Source organism: Lactuca saligna, chromosome 9 (assembly GCF_052625555.1).
Source record: "Lactuca saligna cultivar CGN05327 chromosome 9, ASM5262555v1, whole genome shotgun sequence".
Classification (NCBI taxonomy): domain Eukaryota; kingdom Viridiplantae; phylum Streptophyta; class Magnoliopsida; order Asterales; family Asteraceae; genus Lactuca; species Lactuca saligna.
In genome coordinates, this window is record NC_136425.1 from 129,677,399 (window position 1) to 129,692,643 (window position 15,245).

The following is a 15,245-nucleotide window of genomic DNA, read 5'->3' on the forward strand; positions in this document are numbered from 1 at the left end:
AATTATAATATATTAATATGTGTATATAGAATTCGGTTTTAGGAATCAAATTCCAAAAATAAACCGAATTCCCTTTAAGATATAAGGCTTAAACGAATTTTGTTTTCCCCTTAACCCAAAAACCGATTTCACGCCACACTTGTAAGGTTTGGACTGAATTCTCCATTCTTCATTGACTAGAAACGAACACTCTTAATTATATTGACTTTAGGACCTAATTCATGAAGGAATTCGGTCCTATAGGACCGAAAACACTCCAATTGAGGCCCAATAATGCCGAACACCCCCTATATATATGTATATATATATATATATATATATGTATGTAGGTATGTATGTATGTATGTATGTATGTATGTATGTATGTATGTATGTATAATCGATTTTCCCAATTCATTTCTCACTTTAGCCACCGAATTCTTGCCAATTTTTCTCTCAAGTATCAACAGTGGGCCTTCAGATCTTCAAGCGTTTTTACCCAGAATCTTCAAAACTTCATAATATTCTTCAAATATTCAAGCACTCCTCAAGAACACAAGAACATCCTTCAAAGCTTTTTAGAGTTGTGTCTTTTACACTTTCGTTATAAATTTTGATGTCATACAAATAATGTATTGAACATATGTAAATACTCTACCTTATCAATGTAATGGTTATGTTCGCTTTGATTCATATTATAAAATTGTTGTGATACTATACATGATGTCCTCAGTCCCCGAATGTTTCCGTCGTTCCGGTTTGGGGGTGTGACACACTAAATGTCATTCTCAATCAATTACAACCCCATTGGGGCCTAACCAATCCATCCTGATGATAACCGTCGATTCTTGTAAGGAGATTGAAACTAAATCAATAGAGAACCTCTCGCGAAACATGTTCAAGACACACCCATGTAAAACCCTCAAAGCACTCACAGTACGTGCACCCGTAATCTCCACCTCTCGAGGGGAATCCAAAATCCATGGAGCATCTTAAAACTTTTTGCTGAGCACAAGAGATACAAAGGATCGGGTATCCCCCAAATTAAATAGAATATGAGTAGATTAACCGTTGACCAAAAAGGTCCCTATACAGCATCATAATAAATATAAGCATAAACAAGCAAAATAATAAAAGATAGGGTTAGAACACATACTAATAACTACATTCAACACTATAAAAGCATCATTGGTGTTCTATTGAAAAGCCATGCTCTTCACCATAGGAGCCTCCGCCTTGCGTTGGTAGCCATTGGTAATCCTCAAAATACCTGGCGCAAGCAACACCACTACGCCCCAGACAATCCCAGACAATCGGCCTTTTATGAGCGGTCTTATTGAAATGAGAGCAAATCAGAGTCGTCTTGGAGCAATCCCTACTCATGTGGCCCGACTAGCCACATCCGAAACATCCTGGACCTGTTGGTCGGCAAGCTCCATTATGTACCTTACCCTACTTGGCACATCATCCCTAAACTTGCTAGCCTCTGGTGTGGGTATCAGAGGTCTTAGGCTTCCAGGCCTAACCCACAACTATCTAAACCTATTGCGGCTTCTGCTTCGCTTAAAGCTCCAACTCAATCTCCCATTCGCGGGCCTTCTCAATCATGTCATTCATGGTCTTGCACCCCGAGAAGCTTACGGACTCCCTAATGTCATCCCTTAGCAACGCATGATATCTCATGTTCCTCATCTCCTTATCCACAACATATTGCGGGAGCAACAATGCCCTCTCCCTGAAATTGGGGGTGATCTCTGCCACAGTCTTTGTACTCTAGTGAAGTTCCTGGAAACCCTCACCAGCTGTTACACCTCTATAGCTGGTGAAAAGTCCTTATGGGACCTCTAAACAAAGTCCTCCCATGTCATATCTGCCACCCGTGTCGTCCCCATGGCTCGGGTAACCTCCTCCCAACTGTCTTGCGCTTTGTCCCCTAGTAAGGAGGATGCGAATACCACATTTCCCCCTCCCCCCCTCAGGGAAAAACCTCGTGCACTGAGCATTCTCCGTGTCAGCGATCCAACGATAGCTAGTGATGGGGTCCTTAACCCTAAAGAACTCAGGCGCTCCCAACGCCTTGAACTCCCGGAATGAAGGAGTTCGCACCCTAGCCTACCCTGCAACAATCTCGGGTGGAAAACACCTGAGTTGCTCCTCTATAAGCTCCATAATCCCATCATCGAGAATACAAAAAATCACAGGGGCAACATCAAGAATATCATGAGTAACCTCGGCTGCAATGAGCTCATGCAGCCTCTCATTTATCGATTATGAGCCAGAACGAGAACCTGAACCCAATCTGAAGCTAAAACCAGTACCTCTTGATCCCAAACAAGCGACCGCCATCCTCAAACTGCAACACAAGATAAAAATAAATTAGCAATCACACGAGGCAAATTCATAACACATAAGTATCCTTAGGATCCCCAGATCTATATATGTCTCCAATACAGGTCCTATGCTTCCAGTAGTACTGGCCCAATACTACCTTCCACACCTACCTGTACCTTCCTCAAGGTAAATTTTGATTCCTCTAAGTTACTACACTATAACCAAGAACCACCTGTGCGACACATCATATATATATATATAAATACACACACACACACACACACACACACACACATATATATATATATATATATATATATATATATCTTAGACTCTTCTAAGAACTCTCTCAACCCTCACCATTAGCAGTACCAAGAACCTCGATCAACACGGTTGGTTACCTTATGCATCCAAGTTGTACACTGATGTGTGTGAAATGCACTAGTTTTAATCCTGCTATTTTAAACACAAATTAAACACACGAAATGCAGTGTACATATAGATTAGCAATATAGTTCTAGCAAGTAGGGTATCGAACACAGGGAATGGTAACAATTAAACGAATAGCTAGAATTATCCAAATAAAAACAAGTAATAAAAAGAAGGGTTTTCTCTACTTTTTCAAGTCTAGAAACTTAAATAATTAACTAACACTCAAACAAAGACAATTAACATCTAAAGGAAATAGAAGGTAACTAAATTCAATAATAAAAGAGACTTTTATTCAGATTCAACTCACTTAATCTTATGGTTGATTTCATGGAAAGTGCAATGGATTAAGATATCATTGGTTACCAATTAATGTGATTAGGTTCATGTTCACTATTACTAATCCTTAGCAAATAGGTTAATTTAAACAGTGGCCAATTGGTTAAACTAACAAGTTTCCTAGTGTTTTGATTTCAATCAAGTAAGACTTGTAATATTAACTAATTAAATTTGGTAATTCAATAAATTCATTGATGGTTGTTTATCATATATGTTTACACATTAATGTACTTATTTTCTAGTTAACCCTAGGTCCTTCTTCACTAATACTAGGCATAAAAAATTGTGTTCACAAAATTATATGATTCGAGCAATTAAGAAGATGTTAATGCAGTCTCAATAACTTGATTATTAACAATAAATTATTATTGTCAACACATAAGGGTCTTTAACAAGCTTAACAAGACAATTAACCAAATCAAATTAATCTAAACCATAAAACCAAACCATATTCCTAAGTTTATCTAGTCTAAATAGAAGTAATGAGTTTTTAGCTCATATCTATAGCAATTTACATCGTAAAAAGGAAATCTAATGATCCACACATAGTTTATGCAAAAGATTAAGAAAAAAGTATGTATAAAGTCTTTGATTTCCTCTAAATTGATCTCTAGGATGAATTCTCGCAAACCAGAGCTCCAAGAATACTTCTAATCGCCAATCAGTCGCCAAAAATATCCAGAAAACTTAGAGGTTAGGGAAATAATGTCCTTTATATAGATTTTTGAAAGCAGAGGCAACTCGTCGGGTTCCTTAGGCCGATTCGATGAGTTCTTTACTCAAATCGCGTGTATGGCATGTACGGTAAGGTACAGATGGTTCACGAATATTCTGACCTACTCGTCGAGTTGATGGCCCAATCGTCAAGTACCTTCCTTCTTTTAACCTTTAATTCTTCAAAATTAAATTCCCTAGCTTCCAATTGCTCGTTTTGCTTCCATTTTCACTCGATCATGTCTTTAAGGCTAAAAATACAATATAAACATACTTAAGTACCTTTTGCTCATAAATCTAGACAAAATAGCCAAAAAAATATTAAGATTTTATATGAAGTATATGAGCAAGTATGCACATATCAAAATACCCCAGACTTGACTTTTGCTTGCCCCCAAACAAAACTAAATTTTAGCATACTAGCTTCACATAAGACAATCCTACTCTAACCCAGCCATTATGCAAAGACCGTAACACATGCATTCGTGTCTAAAATTTTTCCTTAGGACACCCCCCCCCCCCCCACCCCAATCTTAAATACTTAAAATCCTCATAAACACTCACCCACTTCTTTTAAACAGTGCTCATTTTATGCATTCCTCTGAATCCATCCGTAGAAAACTTTCTTAACCTCAAGTCATTTTTGGTTAAATCCCCAAGCACACATATGATAAAATATTCTAAAAAATAAAATTACAAAAATAAAAACACCCGATACTTTGAATCTTCAACAATTTGTAGCTTTTCTTCTTTGTCTTCATGGCATTGTGGATTCTTTCTTTCAAACATTGCATCACTCTCTTTTTTTAACTCACTTTTTTTTCTCTCAAAACTAAAAATCCTAGAAAAAACATATGCTTACACAAGGGGATTTAACTTCAACCTTTATTGGTTAAAGGAATTAGTCTCATGTGCAATGACTGCTTAAGCTTTCCTGGATATATTTCTTGTAAACGATGCTAAACATATTGCATCCCTCAAACTAAGCGAGGTTATGTCTTTGTTCCATGATTTCACTCGGATAAAGGGGGCCACAAATGTATTATAACGTATATGGGCTTAACTAAACATTTGGGTCCTCATAAAATCATCAAATACAATACTAGCATGGCATCCTAATTGCTTTTACCAAACTTTTCTAAATTAAGTCCTAGCAATTTTAATGCAAATATGTTTTTTTTTTTTAAATCATACTGTTGGGGTGCAAAGTTATTCATGTTTGACTTTGTAATTGTTTGACTTTTGTAGACCCACTTGCATGTGGTGCATTAGCCTTTTGACTTATGAGTTAGTGAAAGTGACAGAGAGACATGTAAACACCTCTATATAAGGTGCGTTCATAACACTTATGGAGGTGTGCTTAAGAGATGTAAAAGTGAGTGTGTAAATGTGTGTTATTTATGTAGAATAGATCTAGATCCCTTTTTGTAACAACATACATAATCAATACATCTCTTGAACGCACAAATCACCATGTTCATTGTGCAATCTTTAATTCCGCATGCCACACCATGTTCTTATGTCACTACAATTAGTTTCAGAGCGGGTCTTCATGATCAATGTGATTTTTGAAGAACGATTCTCGGTTTGGCAACTTTTGTCACAATTGGAGCAATTTTTGGTGAGTCTCTCTCTATGATCTCTCAAAATCTCGTTGAATCGTGTGTTGCGTTTATGAGTTTTGACGGTTTTATCTCGGATTGGATCAAAGTTGTTTCAAGCCTAATTGAAGATCCAATTTATTTTCTTTCATAGATCAAATCCAAATAAATAGCAAAATCATATTCCAAAAATTTTGAGTTGTTACTATTATGAGTTGTTAATATTACTTCTACAAATTCAATACTATTCATCTACTCGTTTGAATGAGCCCAAAGAGAATTCAGGTTTTGTTCATCTAGTTCGAAAAGAAGCCCAATTCTAAAGATCAATTACTGTCATTTAAAATTGATTAAGCCCAATCAATTAATATGCTTACTGTTCATGACCACGATTGAAGTCCTTGTTTGGATATCATATTCGGTTGCATCTGATTCGATCATTTATCTATGAGATTCGTATCGATTTTATTTTCCAAATCATCGATTGACTTATTCCTTTCATAAAATCAGACATCTACGATTTCACTTTACATCAAAACGATTCAAAGCACTCATGTCGATTTTGGTTCAAGATCAAAGTCATTTTTTTATATCAAATCGATTCAAAGTGTTCTTCTTTGTACTATGAAATTTTTTGGATAAATTGAATCGATTTCACTATGTATTGATGTAAGGATAAATCCATAATCAATTGAAGTTCAGGTTCAGTTCTTATTTGTGAACGAATTGAAGAAAATTGAATTGAGTTGACTTTTTGAAGTCAAAGTGTGTTCAGTTGAAGATTGTGTATATTGACATCGAAGGATTAATTTTCGTTGATGTGTGATAATTGATTTCAAAGGGTCAGTAGATATCGATACCTAGATGATGAATAGATGGGTTTTGCATTTCGGCTGTTGCTTGAGATAATATCAACGTGTTGATGTCAATGTGGCTTACTGATTTGGAATCAAACTGATGTTGAAATTGATTTCGATGGTGTGACAACCCCAAATATATTACCGTTACAAACTCTATTTTCACTAACGGAATGCGTCACTATATGTTATTTTCGGTAATGTTTGGAGTCATCAATAAACAAATATCTAGTTATTTATATGTTCCGATATTATCATAAGTATTTATAACTTGTAAATGTTAACCCCGTTTAACTAAATAAGAGTTATATTACCTTTCAACCACTTCACCCGGGTAAAAAGTTTTAACCCCGTTAAACTTTAGCATCGGGTAGCCGTGTATCGGGTGCAATACCCGAGACATATATAAACAAATGGACACTACAATTGAACTCTTTTACCACACCTTCACTCTCTCTCACTACTTTCTCTCTCTAGACCCGAAATCGACTCCAAATCCGCAAATTCCGGCATCCAAACGTAAGGACTCATTCCCTATCTTATTCTAAACATACTTCATTGTATTTAGAGGCCAAAAAGCATAGAAAACAAGGACCAAAAAGGAGTTTACAGCCTAAGAAGCCCCTTAGGCCGTAAACACCTAAAAACTTGTCAAAAGCCTCATTTTTCCTTCCTTTAATTTTATGCACTAATTAAGGGATATACCTAGGAGAGTTTGGACATTAAAACACAAGAGTTTGAAGCTTAAAAAGGAGTTTACGGCCCAAGCTTATGCTTAGGCCGTAAACACCCCAAAAACCCTTGTTAAAAGCCCCAAAAACTCATCTAGGGTGTTTGGTAATTTAGTCTTGACACTAGGAAATGTTTAAGTGCATTAAACAACACCATTTGAGGACAAAAAGAGGAGTTTATGGACAAGTCTAAGCTTAGGCCGTAAACACCCAAATTTTTGTGTCAAACAAATCCCAAAACTTATCTAAGGCATGTAAGGAATTTAGCTAAGGCCCTAGGATGTGTGTTGTACCATTAAACTTCTCATTTTGAGGCCAAAAGAAGAGTTTACGGCCAAGGATATTCTTGGGCCATAAACTCCCCAATTATCATGCCAAATGTCCCAAAACTCCATCTAAGGCCTTCTAGAATTTATCTAAGGTGAAGGGAATTGTGTTGTACCAATTAAACATCCATTTTGAGGGACTTAATGGAGTTTACGGCCCAAGAACAAGTCTTGGCCGTAAACTCCCCAAAATGTCACAAAATGAGGGTTTAATCCCTCCATATTAGTTCAAGACACATACCATTAAATTAAGGAAGTGAAATAACGCCTTAAACTTGCATTTTGGAAGACCACATGAGTTTACGGCCAAGCCTAGGGGGCTTACGGCCATAAACTCCCAAGGAGTGGCCATTGGGCTGTAAACTCCAGGGGAGTGAGCTCATGGACCTTCCCGTAAATCTTTCTTAGCCTTATACCACTCCCGGGAACCCCGACTAGGCCCTAAAACCCCGAATTGATGCTAAAATTCCTAAATACTTAAAGGGAAAGCATAAAATGTTTAATGTCTTGTAAAACACATATTTTCATATGACATTAGGGTCCTAAAAGGTGCACAAGTCACTATTTGGAACAGAACGCTCAACCGACACTTTTACCCGATTTACCCGATTCACCCGATTTACGCGATTTCAGGTGAGTTCATACCCCTTTAATGAACCTTTCAAATGTTTTAATTGTTTTAGGGGGGAGATACAAGGTGAATATACATGTTTAAGAAAAGTTATGCATGACAATTTTTCATATTACAGAATTAATCACATGTGATTCACTACCTGTAGTTCAAATCACATGTGATTTATCACTATGCCTTATAAATCAATCATTTGTTTTCAAACTATTTTGGATAAACAAACAAGTTTTAAATGTTTCTTTTGTACAATACTTTTATTTGATAAATCTCCTTATAAAAATGTAACCATACTGATATGTTTATATAAGTAAGACTTGAAGGACTTAGGACCGATAGCTCGCCTTATTTCCTGTTCTTGTTTGATTGTGGGCTTAGGGTAGTGGTTATCCGTCCGACTGTCGTTGATTTCTTAGTTATCTATCTCGTATATTAGTACGGATTACAAGCATTTCTTCTTTCATTTGATTGTCTAAATCACTAACCTGACTAGAACCACACACTAAGTTAACTATAATAGGTATAGTTAAGGTCTCTATCACTCGTTTTTAACTACTACTCTACACTACTATAATTCTATCTATTATGAAACTATACAATAATAAGAGAATACAATACAAGTTATACAAAAGACTACTACACTATAATACAAGAGAAAGTACTAATCATGAGATAATTCATTAACCCACTACAAGATACTCTATTCGCTACGCACTACACCCGAAGTTTTCCAATAGGAAGACGACACTATATGTATAGATCTATACGGGGCAGACGCTATTACATCCCGACTGATAAGTTCAGTCCGAGCTGCACAAGTCCAGGGATGCTTTTACTCCACTACACTATACATGACCGGGAAGGTCATGGGGGTCCGCTATTACTCACACTATTGGCAACATACAAGAAATACATTATAACCGCACTAAAACACTAAACAAAAGATAAAGTCAATATCCCGAAGTAAATAAGTTTCTAATACTAAAGGAAGCTGCACCACTATTATTTACTTCAAGTATAACTAACTATATTACTTTACTTATTGGTGAGTCACTATTATACTTCCATGATAAATGGTTTTCAAAGATGAAAATATCATATTTCTTAAAGGTTCTTACTTACTATACATTTCTGGAAAATATAGGATTTTCTAGGTTTTACTACTACTTATGATTATAAACTTCAGATTTCATACTAACGATTCTCATGCTTTTTATATAAGAACTCACACTAAACTCTTATGAACTCACCAGCTTTATGCTGATATTCTTTTCAAAATAACTTGTATCTTCAGGTCAAAGATAGACAGGTACAACTGCAGCATTTTTGGAGAAGATGGAGCATGCAAGACCCATCTCTTATTTTTGTTTACTTTTGGTGTTTGTCGAACATTACAAAACACACTTGTAAATAAACTTACTATGTAAATGAAATGGTTGTATGTTTCTTGCTTTTACTATTATGCAATTGTGATGATACCGTACACTACGTCATCCACCCCGAAACGTATTCCGCCGTTATCGGTTTTGGGGTGTGACAGATGGTTTTGTATTTGAATCGATTTTTATGTGTAAATCAATTTGTGGTGAAGTATCGAAGTCTACAAAATCAATTATTGGTTTTTGATGGGTCAAAATGGAAAGTCAAGATGGGTCATGTGCAAATCGATTGTGGTTAATCAATTTTGAGTTTGCTTTTGTTTAATTTCGACGGATGGCTAGGGAGTCTAAATCGAGTTTGTTGTTGGTGTTGATTTTCAAAGGTTTGAAATGATAAGCAGATGGGTCGAATAACTTTTTGATATATCGATGAATGAACAGATGATGTTTTCGAAGGTTTTTGGTTACTGGGTTTAAACAATTCGATTTTGATAAGAAGGATTTAATGATGAGTGTGTTGAATGAAGAAGAAAATGGTTTGGGATTGTTGCTAGCTTCGATTTTGAAGTATTGTGTTGATAACGAAACTGTTTTGGTATTATGAATGAAAGCTAATCTTTAGAGGTTTGTGTCAGCCAAATGTCGATTCAGAGGATACATGTGAATGATTCGTAATTGATTCAGAGGCTTCATAAGCCTTTGAATTTGTTAAAGAGGGTATATAGTTTCGTTCAATCGTGTTTGGGAATCAGTCAAAGGATGATGTGAGAATTTGTACAAATGGGTTATTGAACGAATCATACGAAGGGTAAAGTTGTTTGTGTACGAAGGAAAAAGAAGACAAATTAAATGTTTTGCAAATGGTCCTTCAACCTTCGAATGTTTAACACTTTTTATAAACATTCGAAAGTTGGTACACCTTCCGTATATTTTGAAGTCAAATGAAAAAGTTTCGTATGCAATCCCTATAATTTCGAATGTTTGGCAGTTTTTGTCTAACTACGAAAATTGGGGTGTTTTTCGAATGTTTGGAGAACAAAGGGCAGAATTGTCGAAATTAGTCCTTGAAGTTTTAAAAATTTGGAGGTTCATACCCAAATTTGAAAATGGACTGATTTTGCTAAAAAACTGTAGAATATGCATTTTAGGTCCCTCCAGTTTGTGCAAATTGACGCTTTCTACATAGCTTTGGAAAAGGGGGAGAGTTTTGCATATTTTGCTGTTTTGGGCGCACCGGGTCACTGTAGAATTTTGAAATTGACAATTTCTACCCATTTTTGAGAAATTTTTACATAGGCGGTCCATGAACGAAACTAAAAATTGAATATTTCTTGGATTTCCCAGATTAAAGCACAAAGTTTATGCCACATGTTAAGGGGGAGTTTTGACACGAAAATTTCCGAATAGAGCATGTTCTCTTTCCTTGAAGGTTTTATAATCAAATTTCGATTATAAAAAGCGGGGAGAAATTTATATGGAAATTCGAACTTGAATTTTTCATATTATGCAGATTTGAAGACCAAAGTGACCTTGAATTTTTGAAGCACATGAAATGATGCAATTGGAAGTTCGGAAATGATTTATTTTCGAAATGGGTTTGGTTTTATTGAATATTTTGGGGTGTGTTTTTATGCTCAACTTTTGGTGATTAATTTAGAGTTTGAGAAGCTCGTGATCATTCGTTGATGGTCGATTTGTATTGTCTCACATCCTAGAGCCCAAATTGAAGAATCATGGAAGAATTGAAGATTGAAGTTTGTTTCTACATGTATCACCTTTAAGGCTCGGATAAAGTAGTTGCTCGATTTTGGAAGATTTGAAGTGGGTCATCCATTCCTAACTTTGAGGGGGAGAATGTTGGGATGTAAAGTTATTCATGTTTGACTTTGTAATGGTTTGACTTTTGTAGACCGACTTGCATGTGGTGTATTAGTCATTTTAATTACGAGTTAGTGAGAGAGAGAGAGAGAGAGTGAGAGAGAGACATTTAAACACCTCTATATAAGGTGGGTTCATTCCACTTATGGAGGTGTGCTTAAGAGATGTAAAAGTGAGTGCGTAAGTGTGTGTTACTTATGTAGATATAGATCTTTATCCCTTTTTGTAACACCATACATAATTAATACATTTCTTGAACACCAAAATCACCATGTTCATTGTGCAATCTTTAATTCTGTATGCCAAACCATGTTCTTATGTCACTACATATACCTAAAATTAGGATTGTAGCGTAACTAATATAACCAACCCCTACCCCAAACTTAATTCATGTAATGTCCCCATTGCATGTTACGCATGATAAAGAACACAAAAGTAAAGAGAGAATAGGAAGAAATTTCCCTAGGATAGTAGTTGCGAGGTCGATCTTCTTCTTGTTAAGCTTCATCTTCAACTGACTTTTAGGCATGGGAACATCTAATCCATGCCTTGGGTGTCAAATATCGTGTGGTACAACTCCAAATATAAATGAAAAAGCTCTTGGAAATGCTTGGAAAATAATCTTCAAAGAATATATCTAACGCCAGCATCGAATGGAATCAAATCATAAACTTGAAAATAAGAAAATGAGCAACTCGTCGAGTTCATTTGGGTACTTGCCGAGTTGTAGATTTACTGGCAGAAAGGTCAGGTTTTTTCACTTGGATGCGTCGAGTTCATGATATGAACTCGACGAGTTATTGTTGTACGAACAAAAACTCTTTTCTACTTCAGGTCTATTTTTGGTGTTTAAGGAGAGTATCAAAGCAACTCTCCCCCCTTGTTTTTCTTCAGTAAAAAGACACTTTTTAGGTGATTGTCGTAATCGTAATCGGACTCAAAACTCCTATCTTCTCGTTTAGACTCGACTTCTCACGTTATTCCCGCACGCTCTATTTTCGCATTCAATCCCTCATCCTAATTCTGAAAAGATCAAAACAAACACACAAGTAATAAAAAAGGAAACAACTTAAAATCCTACTTACTAAGTGTTCAAACATCAACCAAACAAATAAAAACAAAAACACACCAAACCAAAAAAAATTGTTTTAAAGAAGCCACACAAATAAAAATTAAAAAGGATAATTATTATTCATCTTCTTCCTCGTCTCCTCCATATCCGCTTCCGCCCGCTCCACTTCTTCTTTCATTCAACCACTCTTCCCAACTTCTAACATAGGGGTACTCGAGGCCATCAATATGCGGTATGTGTAAGTGGCTCATCATATGGGCGAGAGTCATATGATTGTAGCTCATGCTCCTCCCCAATTCATCTTGGTATCTCTTGGATTCCACACTAACCCAATCCATTTGAAGTCGTCATCAACCAAAATCATCGATTGGGGGGGGGGGGGGGGTTCTTCATCTACATTTTCTTGCCTTGGCGTCACCTTCTTACCCGGTTGCTCGGGTGCCACTACTTCATCTTCCTCTGGGAAAGTGATCACCAACATAATCATCAACATTCCTTGCCCTCCTATAAAGAATAAGATTAAATGAAGGTGTTGGCAACATGGTTAACATATTCCCAGCCCCCCTTTCCAAGACACTAAATGACCTTGCCAATTTTTTTGCAAACATTCCCGCACAAAATTTTGAAGTTTTCCTATCCTGTACCGCCCCTGCACCCAAATATCTTGCCAAAAAATAAGGAGTGTTGCAAAAGGTATTTGGCATGATAATACCCCACAAGTAATATACATCAAGGCTTGGTACCTTATCATCATCCTTGCGCATGTTGATGGTGTTTGTGATAAGCCGGTGAATTAAACGGTGAATCGGGGATCATATGCCACCCTCTTAGGCCACGGATGAAATATATACACTGTTTTCTATTGTGGTCCACCAATCTGAACCATTTTTTCCATTCGTGAACACTTTGTGAAAAATTTCCAAGAAAATCCCAAAGGCTTCAGTCATGGCCACAGATTGGTCATATATGCCCATCCTCCAACTTAACTCTTCCATGCTGCATTCTTCATACTCACTACCAAGACAAAAAGCCAAGGCGTTTGTATTATAAAAATCATCCCCCGCTCGGAATGTTACTCTGGAAAAGAACTCCAAGAAAATCTTCTAATACACTGGTTCCTGAATCCGCAACAGCCTAATACACTGGTTCCTGAAAATCTTCTAATACACTGGTTAATTTAGAGCATTTTGATTGAAACCCCATAAAACTTTGGTTAATTATGGATTTAATGACTTCACCAAACCCACTTGTTCCATCCAATTCCAGTTTATCTCATTTGGAACATAAATATCCTTTGACTTCAGAGTCTCGATCCTTTTCCTACACATACTCAATGTTGACTTCGATCTAATTTGTGGAAAATTAAACCAAGGGAAGTCCCCGTGGCTGTCCCGAGAACTTTGGCCCCTTTTGCTAAACATCTTCTGCAAAATGGAGCACCAAGAAAAACCACACAAACCACAGAAATAATTAAAATAAAATTCTAGAAAATAGTCGCATGGACTCATCGAGTTCATGAATAGACTCGATGAGTCCGATGAACAACTCGAGTCTCTTCTATTGATTCGAACAGATTCAGTCCATTATACTCAAATTGACTCTAGGGGTTTGTTCACGGTGGCAAACTAAGTATTAATTCACAAAAGCTTTCAGTCAAAATGCTCTAAATTAACCCGAATTGAAACCCTAATGTTCTTGTCAAAATCAAAATTTCGGCTTTCAACAAATTTTAGCCATTAAACTACTAAAGATTGAACATTTAATGGAATTATGCGTGAAAGTACTAACCTTTATGAAGGAAATTGGAAGAAATCACGAAAATGGAAGATGGTTACTTGAGAGAGTTTGCTCGTCGAGTGTGCGGCGAGTGACGGCTCGAATGAAAGAAACTTTACCCTTTATGGTTAAAACCCTAATTTGCAGAGTTTAACTTTTTTAGTAAAAAAATTCTACTCGTCGAGTCTGGGGGTTCCAGCTCGTCGAGTAGAGACACGTTTTCGCAAAATATCATGGATTTTTAAAATGACTCGTCGAGTTTAGGTATGGATTCTGCAAGTTGTTGACTCTATTCGAAAAATTTTGATTTTTTTTCTTTGCTCTCTTTAAATTAGTTCCACCACACCCCACACTCAAACTTTGCTTGTCCTCAAGCAATCATTTTAAGCTAAAAAGAAGATTTAGATTTAAAGATCCTAATTTAGCACACAAAAGAAAATAAAAGACTAAAAATAAAACGAAAAGGACAAGAGTAAAAGAAAGCAAACTCAAACAACGGGTTGGCTCCCAAAAATGCTTCTTTTTTGTGTGTCTTTAGTTGGACTCCTTCCCGCTCTACGTTTCACTGGCTTTCTCTGACATGAATTCCTTCTTCCTTTTTTGCACATTCCAACTTCTTTTATAAGCCATAACTTTCTTGATATATATATATATATATATATATATATATATACCTTCTTCATATCTTCCCTTGTCTCATTAGGGGTATTTTTTTCATACTTATGTTTTGTTCCTTTACCCCTCTTCACAAGCCTTGTCTTCTCTTCTTCTTTTTGTTAACCTATCTTCTCTAATTCCCTTTTTTCTATCTTGATTGCTATTTTAGTCATCATTTTATCATCACTTGAGGTCACATATTCTACCTCACTTTCTTCATATGCTTGGGAATCTAGTGGTTTAAAAGTGAAAACTTCAAAGGTGGTAGAAACTAATGCTCGAGGCTTGGTTTTGTTAATTGTTGTTGGCTTAACTTCTTTTACTCTTCAATCATACGAAACCTAATGGAAGATTTATACTTCTTGTTATTCCATGCCTTAGTGTTCTCTGCATCTTCTAAACTTTCCTTCTTATCATCTTGATTTGCTTCATCACATTGCAATTTTTGTCAAGACATGCTGAGTTTATTTCTTCAAAGCTGCTTAGATCTTCATTAATTTCACTTTCTTCAAGTAGCTTCTCCAATTATCTTAAGTCTCTTTGGGCAT